The 17,819-nt window shown below is 41.3% G+C and overlaps 1 protein-coding gene across 4 annotated transcripts in view; it reads right to left on the bottom strand.

The window, feature by feature from the left end:
• The window catches only part of GGACT (gamma-glutamylamine cyclotransferase), a 65,550-nt gene extending 48,031 nt beyond the window's left edge, over positions 1–17,519 (bottom strand). For 2 of the 4 annotated variants that reach the window (XM_064275269.1, XM_023553173.2), the window contains exons 1-3: positions 17,401–17,519; positions 8,074–8,585; positions 7,798–7,972 (exon numbers count right to left, since the gene is read on the bottom strand). The gene's annotated coding sequence lies outside the window, so the exon portion shown is untranslated. The remainder of the gene's footprint in view (positions 1–7,797; positions 7,973–8,073; positions 8,586–17,400) is intronic. The other 2 variants (XM_023553174.2, XM_010594001.3) reach the window with 2 other exon arrangements.
• Positions 17,520–17,819: the final 300 nt, after the last annotated feature.

The following is a 17,819-nucleotide window of genomic DNA, read 5'->3' as shown; positions in this document are numbered from 1 at the left end:
TGGTTATACATACTATATTGCTCAGTGACACTGGTTACATTTTTTGCAATGTGTCAACATTCTCATTATTTTTGTCCTGGTTGTTTCATTTCCATTAATCTAGCTTCCCTGCCCACCTTTGGTCTGTTATAGATGATTTTTTTAAAGGAGCACAGTACTCACAGGGATATTGTTTATTTACGACCAATCTGTTACTTGGCAGAAAGTTAACCTCTGGGAGTGGCTTCAGTAAAAGTTTGAATGGTATTTCAGGGCCATAGTCTCAAGCGTTCCTCTAGTCTCTACTGGTCCAAGAAGTCTGGCATTTTTTTTAAGAATTTGAGTTTTGTTCTACATTTTTCTCCCATTCTATCTGGGACCATCTATTGTGTCCCTGGTAGTGGTAGCTGGGCACCATCTAGTTCTTCTAGTCTCGGGATAGATGAAGCCATGGTTCGTGTAAGCAATTAGTCTCGTAGACTGGTTCTTCTTTGAGTCTTTGGTTTCCTTCTTTCTCTTTTGCCCCAACTAAGTAGAGACCCATAGTTGTACCACTCCTTGTTTTTAAAAGATAATGCCACCAGCAGGAAGCTCCAACCACAGTAGCTAATGGGTGCAACTTGAATGTAGAGACAGGGCCTCCCTCATCAGTAACATCCAGTACTCTGAGACTTTTACAGCTTTACCAAAGGGAAGGAGTACCGGACAAACAACTTAAACAGTGGCATTTTGTAATTATCCAAAAGTCAACTCCACATTTTCAAGCCATAGTGGCCAGTTCCCATGGTTCCTACTTAAATCATCCAAAGAGAGAAACCCATGATCTTTATCTCACAAGCAGAATTTTCAAAGGTTTTCTTTCTGTTCTTTCTTGAGCTCAACATGCTCTGATAAGGAAAAAGGTTTTTAAATGCAAGCTTTTACTACTGCTTCAGACACACTGGAGCAGTTAATTTTTAAACTGTCATTCCAAAGAGAAACAGTCTTCATTATAGTTAAAATGGTTTTCAAAGAAATTGCTCTCTTATGTAATTAAATATTCATCAATCAAATCTAGCATAAAACTGATGGCAAAAGCAATCATGGCACTATTAGTTACTAATGGTAAAAGAGGACCTGGACACACATAAGATGTATATAATCAAAGGGATCATTGCAATACACAGCATGTATTCAGATACTACTGTGTAGTATGACTTGTCAGTTGGTGAGATTTCAGAAAGGCTCCTACTACCTATATAATACTCAGAGTTTAATTTATTTTTCAGTATAAAATATTTACTTTATTTAAATGTGGTAAATCATCAGAAAATCAGATATATTATATTTATCTTTATAACAGGTATATAAAATTTATTCAAAAATAGCAAAAGTTTTTATAAAATTGTACTCAAACAACTAGAGTAAGATAATTAAAAATAAAAGCAACACTCCAATTAACAGATGGTTAAATTGTTTTAAAACTGACAATATTAAGTGCTGATTAGGACAAGGAGCAACTGGAACTCTCTCATAAACTTCTAGTGGGAATGCAAAATGGTACAGTCACTCTGGAAATCAGACAGTTTCTTATAAAGTTAAACATACACTTACCATATGTCCCAGCCATCCTACTCCTAGGTATTTACCCTAAAAAGATGAAAATTTTTGTTCACACAAAAACCTGAATATGAATGTTTACAGAAGTTGTATTCATACCAAAAACTATAAATAACTATATCCTTCAATGGAAACCTGGTGGCGCAGTGGTTAAGAGCTATGGCTTCTAACCAAAAGGTCGGCAGTTTGAATCCACTAGCCACTCCTTGGAAACCCTACTGGGGCAGGTCTACTGCATCCTACAGGGTTGCTACAAGTCGGAATCAACTTGATGGCAACAGGTTTCATTTGGTTTCAAAGGTGTGAACAGATACACAAACCGTGGTAACGATAAATACATAGATGAATCTCACAGCCATTACCTGAGGGAAAGAAGCCAATCTCCAAAGGTTACATACTGTGTGAGTCCATTTATATGACATTCTGGAAAAGGCAAAACTTATAAGGATAGAGAACAGATCAGTAGTTGTCAAGAGCTAGGAGTTGGGGAAGGGTTTGACTACAAAGGAGAAGAATGAAGAAGGCTTTTAGTTGTTTTTTGGGTGATGAAGCTGCTCTGTATCCAGATTCAGATGATGGTTACACAAATCTACATGTATTAAAACTCACATAACGACACACCTAGAAAAGTAAATTTTACTGTATCTAAGTTCTAATAATAATGAAAGAAAACATGAGCCCATACAGCTGCTCTAAAACATTGGGTTAGAAATAAAAGGTAAAGGTAAGGACAAGAGCACCAACACACTCATTCTCTGAATTAAATTCCTGGCTTTAAATTCCAGCTATTAAGTCTGCTGATGGACACGACGTAAAGCCTGTGCCTTAGGGAGAGATGACTGCCCTCTGAGAGGCTCAAAAACGTTTACTGCATTATCTCAGTGGGGGAAAGGAGGAAGAGCTGTTCACTGACACCCATAAGTTTTGAATCGCTGATCAGGAGATGGTCACCCCCCCAGAGCAGAACTGCCCTAGAAGGTTTTCAATGCTGTAATCTTTATGGAAGCAAACTGCTACATCTTTCTCGCGTGGGGCAGCTGGTGGGTTCGAACCACTGACCTTTCGGTTGGCAGCTGAACACTTAACCACTGCGCCGCCAAGGCTCCTTACCACAGGTATAAGGGTTAGGATTTACAACACATTTTGGGGGGACACAATTCAGTCCATAACAATCCCCGAGGATGCACTTTGGCCAGAGCTAACGTCAAGGACAAGTTGTACCTAATTGTTATGTATAAAGGGAAGAAACAACATTTTCTCTTGCTTTTCTTCATGGGGTGTGTTATTTACCCTGGCGTAACTCAAAATAACAGGAGGAGAAGGATGGGAAAGAAGCACATGTTTTATGAGTTGAGTCCGGGATTAAAGTTGACTTTGAAAGTCATCATTCTGTAAGGCAATAGTAAAACCTGGGAGTCCACAGAAAAATCTCTGAGCACCGAACATGCTCCTCTTTCCTTTCTCCAACAGCTGGAGTTATACAAACCCCTCTCTCTCTTCAACACTACGGCACTAATCCCATCTCTCGGGGAACAAGTTACTAAAGGTGCTCTTGTTGTAGATATTCTGCAAAAGATACATAATTAAAACACCCGCTTACGCCACTCCTAAACTGAAACCTGGACCACTGGTGTTTGACAACGTTTGTTTAGTTTGTTTAAGACATTTGCCAGTTAGCACAGATGTAAAGTGACCAAAAAAAAAAGAAAGAAAGAAACTTAGTATGATGCAGCAGGTAATCTAGCTTCTGGAAATTTCTTATAGCCCATTTATTCACATTGTATCACGGCTGATCTTAAGTCCTGGAACCCTGGGGCGCTGACGCACCTGGCTTATCTGTGAGCAAAAACTTGACTTCTATCATAAAATATCTTGCACAATTCTTCACATAACCTTCAAGTTAACCACGAATTAGTTTTTGTAAATACTCCCACGAATGCCACCAAACCATTCCTTATTCATTCATAAAACGATGCTAATTTCCCCACATAAATTTTTATTAGACTTTTATAATCTGCATGTTAACTTTATAGAAAACCAAATCAAGGGAAAAAGAGTAACTCAGAGCAGGCAGTTATGATTATTCTAAAAACGGATGGTTCAAAGAATGTTTTTTCGAATTTCATTTAATGCTCATCAATTAGTAAAACCATCATGAGATTTAGAAATATTAATGCTCATTAGTTTATCCCCTGCATACTCCTAAGTACAGATGACAACAGCAGGAAGAGGTAATTAACACTGAAGAGAAGAGAGACAGGCTTAAAAGCAGATGTAGCAATCTGAGCACATGGACAGGAGTACAGCATAATATGAGAAGCTCTCTCTAATTTACTCTTTCTCACTCTAATTTATTCCAGCATAAACTCAAAATATCAAAGTGCCATAAGAACTCCCCCAACTCACAGGAAACATGTTCTTTCTTTCAGCAATGGCCGACTGAGTACGACTCAGAAGGTACTATGGGGGAATCAGAATGAAGAAGGCATGGTTCTCATCCAGAGTTCACAGCTGGCAGTGCTTAAAGCTAGTATGGAAAAGTGTAACATGTGGCAACAGAGCATAAAATTTAAAAAGGTAAAACAGCGGCAATACAAGAACACCATCAGGGCAGAGGCAGGACTGGGCCCACCTGTGGTGAGAATGTGAGCCTAGAGAATGAATCAAAGGAGGCTCTGACAGCAGTTCAGCTGAGCTCTGAACTAGGGACAGCATTTCGGCATGTGGTGCCAAAGATTCCTGTCACTCGGAAGCCCCTCATACCAATGCTGAGGAGGTGGGGTCCTCAAGTCCGGACCACGCTCACCTGCCTCAGAGTGGGCGCATTACTAGCATCTAGTATTAGAACTTGTGACTACGACGTCTGGAGAGCTGCTCTGATTCTGCAGTGGCTGTTGCGTTACAAGGGCAGTCAGGCTGAATAACAGCCCACAAAGACGTCCACATCCTAATATCTGGGACCTGGAAATATACTGCCTTACGTGGTAAAAGGGACTTCGTAGATGTGATTAAAGATCTTGAGATGGGGGGATGATACTGGATTATTCAGTTGGGCTCAATGTAATCACAACAATCTTTATAAAAGGGAAGCAGAAGGCAACAAGCAACGGCTAAGATGCTCAACACCATCAGCCATTAGAAGATTCAAATCAAAACCACAATGGGATATCACCTCACCCCCATTAGAATGGCAATAAAAAACAAAACAAACAGAAAACAAGTGCTGACAAGGTTGTGGAAAAACTGGAACCCTCATTCACTGCTGATGGGAATGTAAGACGGTACAGCCATTGTGGAAAACAGTTTGGCGGCTCCTCAAAAAGTTGAACGTAGAATTTCCATATGGCCCAGCAATCTAAATCCTAGGAGTGAAGGCAGGAATACCGACAAATCTGTACACCAATGTTTACTGCAGCACTTTCCACAACAGCCGAAAGGTACAAACAATCAAAATGTCCATCGACAAGTGATTGGTTAAACCAAATGTGGTTTATACTTACAATGGGATGCTACGCAGCTGTGAAGAGAAATGAATTTCGGACACAGGCCCCAACGTGGATGAACCCCGAAAACACTATCAGTCAGTCGCAAAAGGACAAATATTGTATCGTTTCACTTATATGAAATAAGCAAATGTATAGAAACCAATGGTTATTAATATCTACCAGAGGTGGAGGGAGGAGGAGAGGGGAAATTTCTGTTTGGGGGACATTAAGTTTATGTTAATGGTGGCGGAATATTTTGGAAAAAGATAGTGATAATGTGGCACAACATGAAAAATGTACCGTATTTTTCGCAAATAATGCACCCACATAAATGACATGCCCACACATATAACCCACAGAAATTGGCATAGCACGCTTACGAAAATAATGTGCAGGGGGTTACGTGGTTGGCAAAAAAAAAGCATAACACGTACACTATTTGCATAAAAATACAGTAATCGATGTCACTGAATGATAACTGTGGAAGCAGTTGTGCTGGAACATTCTGTTGCGTGTATTTCTACCACAATAAAACATCGACAAAAAAGGGAGGCGGAGGGCCAGAGTCAGAGAGAGTGACGTGATGATGGAAGCAAAGGAGAGGCAGAGAACTAGAGAAAAACCGGGAAACAGAGGTACAGAGAAAGAAATCTGAAGATGTATACTGCTGTCTTGAAGACGGAGGAAGGGGCTATGGTCAAAGCTGGAAAAATCTGAACAAGGAAATAAGTAACAGTATTGGATTATAACCCAAAATATAAAATAAATATCCATGAGTTCATAATGTCATAAATAAATGATTGAATAAATTATGCTAGTGTTGGTGAGAACAGATTTCTGGCACGGGAGAAGGTACGGATATAAGATCTATAAGGTTAAATAAAAACCTGTAAATGGGCTTGGAGCTATCAGTATGAAAACATTTTATCTGGAACAATGTGTTTTGCTATCTTTGTCCACTGAAATAGCTTAAAAACCACCACCAACCCAGTGGCAATGAGCACCCTTAGGGCCCAGATCATGGTCTCTAAATACCATTTTCCACTTTAAAACAAAGCAACAAGAGCTCCTGGGAAAAATGGCTGATTCCAGGTTTGGGGCAGTAAATCTCATCAGACCTTCTCTTGTTGTTGGGATAAACTTTATAACACTTAACACGACCAATAAGGCCCTTTCTGCCTTACTCTCTCCATAGCTCCATCTCCTCCTTGCCAATGCTTTAGCCACGGTGGCCTTCTTTCATCTCTTCAAATCTGTGCTAGGCAGAATAATGGCCCCCAAAGATGTCCAAGTCCTAATCTCCGGAACCTGTGAACATGACCTTATATGGCAAAAGGGACTTTGCAGATGTGATTAAAGTGAAGAATCTTGAGATGTGAAGATCATCCTGGATTATCCACATAGGCCCAATCCTTAAAAGTGCAGAACTTTTCCTGGCTGGGGTCAGAGAGAGAGATGTGATGACAGAAGGAAGTTTTGAGAGATTTAAGGTTGCTTAGCTTTAAAGGTGGAAGAAGGGGACCATCAGCCAAGGTGTGTGGGTGGCCTCTAGAAGCTGAAAAAGGCAAGAAAACAGATTTTTGAGCCTCCAGAAGGAAAGACAGCCCTGCCAATGCCTTGATTTTAGCCCAGTGAGGCTCATGTAAGACTTCTGCTTTACAGAATTGTAAGATAATAAACTTGTGTTGTTTGAAGCAACTAAGTTTGTGGCAATTTGTTATGGCAGCAATAGAAAACAAATACAAAATTGGACATACCTCATGAAGCGGCAAGGGCTCTGACTGTGCCTCTTCTCTGCTGTCCACCCTCCAACCCCTTTCAGTTTACCAACTTTCATTTGGTTAAAAAATGTGGCCTTCCATATCCCACATCTCAAAAGTCTTTTCCTCAGAAAAGTCCTCCCCAGTCCCTACTTAACCAGTTAAGACTGGGTCATGAAACTCACTTTATACATTTGCTTCACCTATACGTCTCCAAAGAGCCCTGTAGAGCAGTGTGGTTAAGTTCTAGGCTGCTAACTGAAAGGTTGACAGTTCAAACCCATCAGTGGCTCCTTGGAAGAAAGCTGTGACAGTCTGCTTCCACAAAGATTTACAGCCTTGGAAACCCTATGGGGCAGTTCTACTCTGTCCTACGGGGTTGCTATGAGTTGAAATCGCATTGGAGGCAATGGGCTTTTTTTTGGTCATGCTTCTCCACCTTAGTCTTCATTTGATCGCAATTAAAGTTATTTTAAATTTCACATTTATTGAGCATTTACTAATTGCCAAACACTATGCAAACCTCTTTTTGTGGGTTTTCTCATTTAATCTTCACAATAAGCCTATGAGGTAGACACTGTTATTATTCCCACTTTTTGAATTAAAAAGCTCAGAATCATCCAGCTAGTAAGTGGCAGAGCCAGGATTTGAAGCCAGGCCATCTGACACAAGAGTTGGTACCCTTGACCACAACACTAATGCCCGTCTCCCCTTGTGAGGAATATAAGTTCTAAGACCTACTGTATTTACTAATGCTAACCTTGTTTTTTAACCTTGTGTATATAACTAAGGCCAGGGCAACTTAATGCACAATTGCTTAATTAAATGAGCAGAACAATGATGGGTTTCTCCCTTACTATTCTAAAATGAGAAAAAAGACTTCAAATTGTCACTATTTGTCAACATACTTCCTCTGGTGCTCTAGAATTCAGGCACAATGAACATTCTAAAACAGAGAGAAAAACAATTCTTACCAGTAAGCTTGTTTCTTCAAAGCTATGTTACCCTGGAATCCAGCACCACAGCGCATCTAAGAGTTTTAAAAGCTCTTGGCTTCAGAATTCTTCCATGGGACACGAGGATAAGTATCTGTGTTTTACAGAGTGACCATAAAACACCTGTGGACCAAATATCCAGCTCTCAATCCTCCTGAGGGACAAGATGAAGAAGAAGCCACGTAAAGAAAGGGTTTAAGAGTGGTTTAAAAATAGAAACAAGTGACCCACACCCTGTTGGAGGCTATCTCAGACCTTGGGAATGGGCCCAGAGAAGGTATTTCCAGTGAAAAAATGTGATCCACCATCCAGAGAGGCCCCAAAATGCCTTTCGTAGAAATTTCCACTGACTTGGCAGAGGGCTTCAAACTGTTACCAAACCCGGGAAGGTGGGTCCTTGTGCTCAGACTTGCCAATTATCTGACTCCCTAAACTATGTCAAAGCAGGGCTCATACGTGATTTGGGCAGCCAAGATGGTGGCCGCGCAGACGTAGAAGGCGGCCAGGAGACAGGAGGTGACGTGCTTCTTGTCAGACCTCTCGTTTCAGAATAGGGTCCGAGTGATGATTTTTCTTCTGACTCGTTCCACCTGTTGCTGCATCCTCTACTGAGGTCAGTTAGCAGTCACAGCTCGCCCTTCTGCGCACGCAGAGTGGGCCAGCTCTGGCGTGGGCTAGTTTAAGGACTAATGGAAATTTACTGGCATTCATAGGGTCAGGTTACAAAAGTTCTTGAGCTCCTTAAGAAATAACAGCTATATCCTCTCCTACAGGTAAGATAAGAAGAGAAAGAAAAAGTATAATCTTAGCCATCAGGCAAAGCCTACTTTAGGAATATTGAACTTTTTAGATGAGTATTTCCAAGTCTTTTAAAGTCAGATTAATTCACATTAAAAAAAAAAAAAAAGACATTCAAACCATTTCTGAAATATTGCCAAAAATGGTGAATCTAAGCCTAATTAAGCCTTTAGATCAACCTTCAAATTTACAGGAACTATAGGACACAATTTTTTTCTTTTTTTATAGGACACAGAGGAGCAAGTTAAACCACGCTGCACAAAAAGCAACCAAACAAATTAGAGGCAGCTGACCAAGTCACATCGATAAAATCATTGCCATAAAAGAAAGCGATGTCCCTCAGACAAACCGAACCCACCGGCGGATTTTAAAACAAAACATAAACGTGAAAATAAAATTTTATTGGGACACAGCCACGTTCGTTCATTCACCTATCATCTATGGCTACTTTGCACAACAACAGAAGAGTTGTGTAGTTGCTTCACAGACCACACGGCCTACAAAGCCTGATACATTTACTATCAGGCCCTTTACAGAAAAAGTTTTCTAAACTCTTGATCTCAGTTAAAAAGAGACATGCCACAAAACACCATGTGTGGGCCTTGTCTGGATTCTGATTCACACAAACAGCAAAAGTAAGCACATTTTTGAGGCAATCCAGGAAATATGACTATTAACTGGGTTTCAGAAAACATTAAGGAATTATTGTCAATTTCATTAGGTGTGCCAATGATATTAGTTATATAAGAAAATGTCTTTTTGGAAGGTACCTACTGAACTCTTCAGGAATGAAATGTCATGGTGTCTGGAATTTACTGTAAACTACTTCAGGAAAAAAAATTAAAAAATGAGAAGCAGATATGGCCAAACAAGCATTGCTCTATTTACTTGATGGGTATATGAAAGTTCATTATCTAGTCCCTCTACTTTTGTTTGAAGTTCCTTGTATGTTCACTTTTATGCTTGCTTAAACGGTTTCATAATAAAAACAAACCTGAACCTTGATCAAGCACTAAAGTTCATCACCAGAGTGTCCAGTCTTAGCATACCAGTTTCACGTGATTCTCTGAACACAGTTGCATTTTAAGCCTCCTATCTTGGCTCATGGTGTTCTGCTGGAGCTCAGCTGCTAACCAAAAGGTCAGCAGTTGGAACCTACCAGCTGCCGCTCCTTGGAAACCCCATGGGGCGGTTCTACTCTGTCCTACAGGGTCCCTATGAGTCAGAATTGACTCGACAGCAACGGATGTGGTTTGTTTGTTTGGCTTTTTTTGGTGTCCTTCTTATAAAATTTTCACTCCTCTGCCTATTAAAATTCTACTCCCCACTCAAGGTTCAGCCTAAAGGCAACCTCCCCGAAGTCCTCCAGGGAGAATTCATCTCTTGTGCGTCACCAGCACAATGCCCATCTGGCATCAACTCTTCCCTTCTTCATGTTAGCTGTTTACTACGTCGTTACCTCCCAATGCCAGAGCCACCTGAGACTTCTAATGACCGAGTCTTTTCTGTAAATCTAGTAGAGGAGTATAACACCACCTTACACAGAGTAAGCTCTGCCTATACAGATCTGAGACCAGGGGCAGCTCCTTCCATTTTAAAACCAGGCTTTATTGCCCTGAGCAGTTTAGCTGACAACAGACAGACTTTCAGTTAAAGAATGTATCCCTTAAGATGCTGGATGGTCTTGTTTAACAGAAGCTATGGTTCTCTTAATAAACCTCTAATGAGCAAGGTTTAATCCTGGATGGAGAATGTTCTACAGAAGGCTGCTGAATAAGGTCACTTGATTTTGCCCCCTTACTTTCCCCCTTCTTTGGGACCTCTCCGTCTTCTCACACTGCTGCTCTATACCACCAAGCCAGCCTGCAGGGGTGCCCTAACTGCTCTTCAATGCTCAGGTGAAATGTGGGCACAGAACCTTCCAGTGATGCCACTTCAGACAGCTGATACAGGTGGGAACTTTCCAGAGATCTTACTAGGTAAAATAAAGAGAAAAACGAACAAATAATTTAAAACACTTAAAAATTGTGGCTTAAACAGAATAGGACACTGTCCCTGTTCTATTTTATTTACGGCTACCCACTACCCTCCATGCCACGGGGGCCTGTGCAGCTTTGCCTGAGGGCCCTCACAGGATGCTGTCCTTGTAGGAGGGTGCCATCCCAACACCACATTGAAGAACTCCCTCTTCATCTAGACCCCACTCTGATCTACATACGACTCTGCCTCCCTCTAGGACTGGCTCTCCCTTGGTTTGGGTTTCTAGGGTATCTTTTCCTCCACTGACACTGCTGAGTAATTCTGCTCTATTCATTCAGAGAACTGCCCTGTCCCCAGCAGAGAGCCAACTGTTTACCAGGGTGAGGAACTTCACTTCTATTCCTAGGTTCCGGAGAGGTTTTTTTCAGTCATGAATGGGTGCTGAGTTTTGTCAGATGCTTTTTCTGCATCTATTGATCTAATCATATGAATTTTCCTCTTTAGCTTGTTGATGTGACTACATCGATTGATTTGTGAATGCTGAACCAGCCTTGCATATTTGGGAGAAAATGTACTTCGTCATACTGTATAATTTTTTACACTTTGCTGTATTTGATTTGTTGAGGATTTTTGCATCCATGTTCATATATTAAAAAAAAAAAAAACCTTTGCCATTGGGTCGATTCCAACTCATAGCGACCCTATAGGACAGGGTGGAACTGCCCCATAGAGTTTCCAAGAAGCGCCTGGTGGATTTGAACTGCCGACTTTTGGTTAGCAGCCATAGCACTTAACCACTACGTCACCAGGGTTTCCTCATGAGAGATACTGGTCTGTAATTTTCCTTCCTAGTAATGTCTTTCTCTGCTTTTGCTATTGGGGTAAAGCTGGCCTCATAGAATGAGTTAGGAAGTGTTCCCTCTTCTTCTATTTTTTGGAAGAGTTTAAAAAGGATTTGTGTTCATTCTTCTTTCACTGTTTGTTGAATTCACCAGGGAAACCATCTAAGCCTGTTGCTTTCTGTTTGGGAAGGTTATTAACTGTTGATTCAATTTATTTAATAGATATAACCTATCTTAGTTTACTGGAGCCCTGGTGGCACAGTGCTTAAGAGCTCGGCTGCTAACCAAAAGGTGGGTGGTTTGAATCCACCAGCCACTCCTTGGAAGCCCTATGGGGCAGCTCTACTCTGTCCTATAGGGTCACTATGAGTCAGACTCGACACAATGGCAATGGTTTTTTTGGTTATCTTAATTTGTTAGTGTTGCTGTAACAGAAGTATCACAAGTGAGTGGCTTGAATGAACAGAAATTGATTTTCTCACAATTCTGGAGGCTCAAAGTCTAAATCAGGTTCTTAAGCACACTGATTCTTCTGTGGGTCTCCCTCCTAGGTTCTGGTGACTGCCAGCAATCTCTGGCAATCCTTTGCTTGTAGATGATCCTCACATGGCATCTGCCTTCCGTCTGCGTGTGTCTCTGTGTCTATTCTGCTCTAATACTAGTAATTTATCTTCCCTTTCTCTCTCGTTAGCCTAGCTAGAGGTTTATCAATTTTAACGATCTTTTCAAAGAACCAGCTTTTAGTTTTGCTGATTTTCTCTAATCTTCTTTTCAATTCCATTGATTTCTGCTCTATTTTTTTCTTTCTTCTGCTTACCAGTTGTCTACCATTTGCTGTCAACTCAGTGCTGACTCACGGCGACCCCATGTGCGTCAGAACAGATTTGTCCTCCACAGGGTTTCCGTGGCTGATTTTTTTGGAAGTACACGACCAGGCCTTTCTTCCCAGGCACGTCTGAGTGAACTCAAACCACCAACCTGTTGGCCATTTGCATCACCCAAACTCCTCCTTCTCTTCACTTTGGATTTAATTTGCTCTTCTACCTCTAGGTGGAGCCCTGGTGGTGCAGTGGGCAAGAGCTACTGCTGCTAACCAAAAAAAAAAAAAAACAAAACCAAAAAGGTCGGGTCAAATCCACCAGCCACTCCCTGGAAACCCTATGTGGCAGTTTTACTCCATCCTTTAGGGTCACTATGAGTTGGAATCCAATCGACAGCAATGATTTTTTTTTTTTTTTTTTTTCTGCAGTTGCCTAAAGTGGATCTTAGGTTATTGATTTTAGATGTTTCTTCTTCTTTATATATGTGTTCGAGGCTATATATTTCTCTCTAAGCACTGCTTTGCTTTTGCTGCACCTCATATTGATAAGTTGTATTTTCATTTTAATTTAGTCCAAAATATTTCAAATATTTCTCTTGATGCTTCTTTGACTCATGTTGTTTAACCTCCTAGGATTTTAGAATTTTCTAGCTATCTTTATTTTTAGTTTAATTCTTTGTGTTATGAGATACTTAGTATGATTTCTATTCTTTTAAATGTGTTAAGGTGTGTTTTATAGACCAGGATGTGCTCTATCTTGGTGAATGTTCCATGTAAGATTAATGAATTAATATCTACTATATTTATGTTTTCTATTTATTGCCCTTGCTCTTTTTTTGTCTTCCACTTTTTTTTACTTCTCTGATTTTAATTAGACATCTTGTATGATTCCATTTTCTTCCCTCTCAGTATATCACTTATACTTCTTAAATATATATATAATTTTCCCCCCTGTGGCTGCCCTAGAGTTTGCCCTAGAGTTTACAACTAACCTAGGTATTCCCAACTCCTCACTTCAGTCCATTATAACACTGCTGTCATACATTTCACTTATCCATAAGGTATAATCATCCAACATATTATTGTTATTTTAAACAAACTGTTATCTGTTAGATCAGTTAAGAATAAGGAAAATAAAGTATTTTATTTTAACTTCATTTATTTCTTTTCAAATGCTCCTTTCCTCATGTAGATCCGAGTTTCTGACCTATTATCATTCTCCTTCTCTCTGAAAAACTTACATTAACATTTCTTGCAAAGCAGGTCTAGTGGTGACAAATTCCCTCAGTTTTTGTTTTTCTGAGAAAGTCTGTATTTCTCTTTCAGGTTTGAAGGATAACTTCATTTGGTACAGAATTCTAGTTGGTCTTTTTTTGTTTTGGTTTCACTTTAAATATTTCATTCCACTGTCTTCTTGCTTGCATGGTGTCTAAAGAAAGGCCAATGTAATTCTAATCCTTATTCCTTTACAGGAGTTTTTTCCACTGGCTTCTTTCAAGGTTTTCTCTTTGATTTTCTGCATTGTGAATATGACATGCCTAGATGTAGATTTTTTTGGTATTTATACTGCTTGTCTTCTGAGATTCTGTGGTTTGATGTCTGTCAACCAGTTCAGAAAATTCTCAGCCAGTATTACTTCAAATATTTCTTGCATTCCTTTCTCTATTTCTTAGCCTTCTGGTATTCTCATTACACGTATGTCACACCTTTTGTTATTGTCCCACAGTTCTTGGATATTCTGTTCTCTTTTTTCTCTTTGTTTTTCAGTTTGGGACATTTCTATTGACTTATCTTCATTTCTTTTAATTCTCTCCTAGGCCATGTCCAGTCTACTGGTAAGCCCATCAAAGAAATTCTTCATTTCTGTTAAAGTGCTTTTGATTTCTACCATTTCATTTGATACTTTGAGTTTTCCTTTCTTTGCTCATAATCCATTTATCCTTGCATGTTGTCCTTTTTATCCATTAGAGCCCTTAGCAATATAAATCATAGATATTTTAAATTCCTGGTTTGATAGTTCTAAAGTCTCTGCCATTATTCAAGTTTGGTTCTGATGTTTGCTTGCCCTGTCTTTTCAGGCAGTTTTATTTTGCCTTTTAGCATGCCTTGTCAGAGCCTGGTTGGCGCAGTGGTTAAAAGCTATGGCTGCTAACTAAAATGTCGCAGTTCGAATCTACCAGTCGCTCCTTGGAAATCCAATGCGGCAGTTCTACTGTGTCCTATAGGGTCACTATGAGTCGGAATCGATTCGACAGCAATGGGTTTAATGGATGAAAGCGTTGATGGTGTAATGATTAAGCACTTGGCTGCTACCTGAAAGGTTGGTGGCTTTAACCCACCAGTCGCTCCACAGGAGAAAGATGTGGCAGTCTGCATCCATGAAGATTACAGCCTTGGAAACCCTATGAGGCAGCTGTACTCTGTCCTATAAGGCTGCTATGAGTGGAAATTGATTCAACAGCAATGGGTTTTAGGTTTTAGCACATCTAGTAATTTTTTGTTGAAAGCTGGACATTATGCATCAGGTAAAAGGAACTGAGTTTTTTGTTTTTTTTTTTTCTGTTGTAATCCCCTGTAAAGCCCTGTTGATGTTGAGGTGGTGGTAACAGATAGAGGAAGGAGAAAGTCTATAATCCTTTGATTAGGTCTCAATCTTTTAATGAGCCAGAGCCCCTGTGTTGTGCTGTGTTGTGACTTTACAAGTGCTTCTCATCCTTTTTTTTAACCCCTTGGGTGAAATAAGAAGGCTAGAGAGGACCAGAGTTGGATGTTTCCTGGTCTCCACATGCAAGGTTAGAAGGGGATGTAATTGGGCAATTCTCTCCCAACTTCAAAAGCTAGAAGGGCTGGAGTACGGTATTTCCCTTCTTCCATGTTGATCAGGTTCTGGTAAAATAGTTTCCCTTGAAGCAGGCTGTCCTTAAGAATAAACAGCACTATTTCCAAAATGAATACTTGTCCCCCCGTCCCCGCCCTGCTGGAAGCACAAGCGGATTTTTCTTCACAACACAGTAAGAACTGGTGGGGTTTCTGGAGATAAAACTCATGAAAATGTGAGGACCCCCTAAGGCTGGGCCTCCAGGAGTTTTTCATCTCTCAAGTCAGTCCATCTCCATGCCCAGTCTCCAGCAATTAGTCAATTACCCTTTCAGTATTCCTACCCTCTAGAGATAGAGGTTTCTGCTCCCAGTAAGAGGTGAATCTTCATATCTGCCTGTCTCTCCAGTTTGGGGCCAGCAGTTTGCTTTGTGACCCCAATTCTCTGATGGACCTAAGAAAAGTTGTTGGTTTTCATTTTTCAGCTTTTTTATCTTGTTGTGAGGATGGGAGTGATGACTTCCAAGCTCTTTATAAGCTTGACTAGAAACTGTAAGTCTTTCAGACAGCAATTCTTCAACAGTAGTTTCCATATAATGCTCATGAATGGGGGTTCATGCAATAATAGAAGAAGGGGTCATTGCATCACAAGGAATTAAAAACCTTTCAGATCCACTTGTCTTTTGTGGTAAAGGAAAATAATAATAAAGTAATAAGATGATGTGGTTGCTAACAGAGTGTTTACTAATGTACCAAATGTATGCATTTAATTCTCAAAACAAACCTATGAGGTAAATATTAAAAAAAAATCTGTTGCCTCAAGTCGATTCCGACTCATAGTGACACTATAGGACAGAGTAGAACGGATCCATAAGGCTTCCAAGGAGCGTCTGGGGGATTCGAACCGCTGACTTTTTGGTTAGCAGCCATGGCATTTAACCGCTGTGCCACGAGGGTTTCCAAATACTCCATATGCCCTATTATACTGATGACAAAATTGAAGATAATAGAAGGTAAGTAACGTGCCGTCACTAAATGCAGTCAACCAGGAGTGTCAGCCTCCATGGCAACCACTAATAACCACCTTCTTCAGGACTAGTATTAATAGTTAAGGCCCTGGGTAGAGAGGTCAACTACTTAAAAAATATTTCTGTACAAAAATCCACCAATCAGAAATTAACTGAACTTTGCAAGTCAGCTTTTAAAATACAAATGCTCTTTACCAGGGCAAACATTCTGCTTATTCAGGAACTTCTGGCTTCTCTTGGGAACAGTTTCAGAGAAAACAAGGCATTTTTTCAAAAAAGGGCAAACTGCAGAAGCTCTCCATATTAGCATTTCAGTAAATTCAATGGCACAACGGAAAACAGTCTTCCATTATAGGATAATGTATATAAAGACGCGTGTGTGCACGTGCGTGTATGTCTTTAAAACCTACACTTTATACATATCGATCCAACTGATTTAGGTATATTCTTTAGTTTTTAATTCATGATTTCTCTCTAGGACATTTAACAAAATGAAAAATCTGCTATTAAAAAAATTGCTACAAGTCTAGTACATATTCTTAGCATTTCAATATTAATAATTACCAAGCTTGGAGTCAAGAATCTCTGTTCGGCAAATTGCATACTTGTTTTGTGTTTAGAGTGAGATTATGGTGTTACCTTTGCTAAGGGTGAAATAGCAGTAAGTATATTTAGTCATCAGTATTACTAAAATTGGAAAATATCTCAAAAAATTCAGATGCTTCACTAATAGCTCCAAAGAAACCTAAGACCACAAACTCACAAAACATAGGTTTCTTTTGATCTCAAAAACAGGAAACCTCTAAAATTAAAAACAGAAACTTCTAAAAAATGCTAGTCTCACTCAATTTAGAGATCCTTTTAAACTACCCTTGCAACAATTAAGTTTTCTTTATTAAGAGCAAGACGCTTCTCTACGTGAAGCCCGTTTCTAACGTTTTCTGCCAATCGCCCACGTTGGCAACTGCACCCGCTGCACCGTGCGCTGGCGAGCCGTGCGCAAGAGTTCACCGTTCCAACGTCCCCTTCCTTCCGGCGGGATCTGCAGGCCGTCGGCTTCCCTACTTGGCAACCAGGCTCCGCCCCAGGCCTGCCTCTCCTCCCTCGCCCGGCTCCGGGCCACCCGCGTCCTGCGGGTTCCGCTGCTCCAGGACGTGAGGCCAGGACGGGACGCGCCGTGCAGGGAGCGATGCCCCGCATCCCGGGGGTCCCCAGGAGACCCCCGGAGAGGGCGGTGCCTGCGGACGGCTCCCGCGTCCTCCCCGCCCATCGGTTCACCCCGCGCCCAGCACCTCACCTGGGGCCTCCCGAAGCTCCGCCCTCCGCTCTGCGCGCTGGGCCGGTCGCAGAGCGCGCGGAGCCGTCACCGCGTAGGACCGGGACAGAGGAACGGAAATCGCCGGGCAGGGGCCGGCACCCCTGCGCGCTGCACCGCCACAGGCCAGGCCGGGCGGCGCCACCTGGAGGCGGGACGCGGCGCCGCCAGCCGCTCGCACTTGGCCACGCCCCTCGCCCGGCACCGCGCGCTTGCAGACGTGCACACCTGGGCACACGCCGGGACCGACGTGTGGCAGACACACGCCGACGCCGCACGCCTGAGGATTCAAGCCCAGTCTGACTTGTCGTTGGATGCTGTACATCCGGGGACGCACCACAGCAAACACAAACACACAACCACCTCCACACATCTGGATACCCCCCACACCCGCTATGGAC

The sequence above is a fragment of the Loxodonta africana genome, chromosome 23 (assembly GCF_030014295.1).
Source record: "Loxodonta africana isolate mLoxAfr1 chromosome 23, mLoxAfr1.hap2, whole genome shotgun sequence".
Lineage (NCBI taxonomy): Eukaryota > Metazoa > Chordata > Mammalia > Proboscidea > Elephantidae > Loxodonta > Loxodonta africana.
This window is presented reverse-complemented; position numbering and strand designations above follow the sequence as displayed.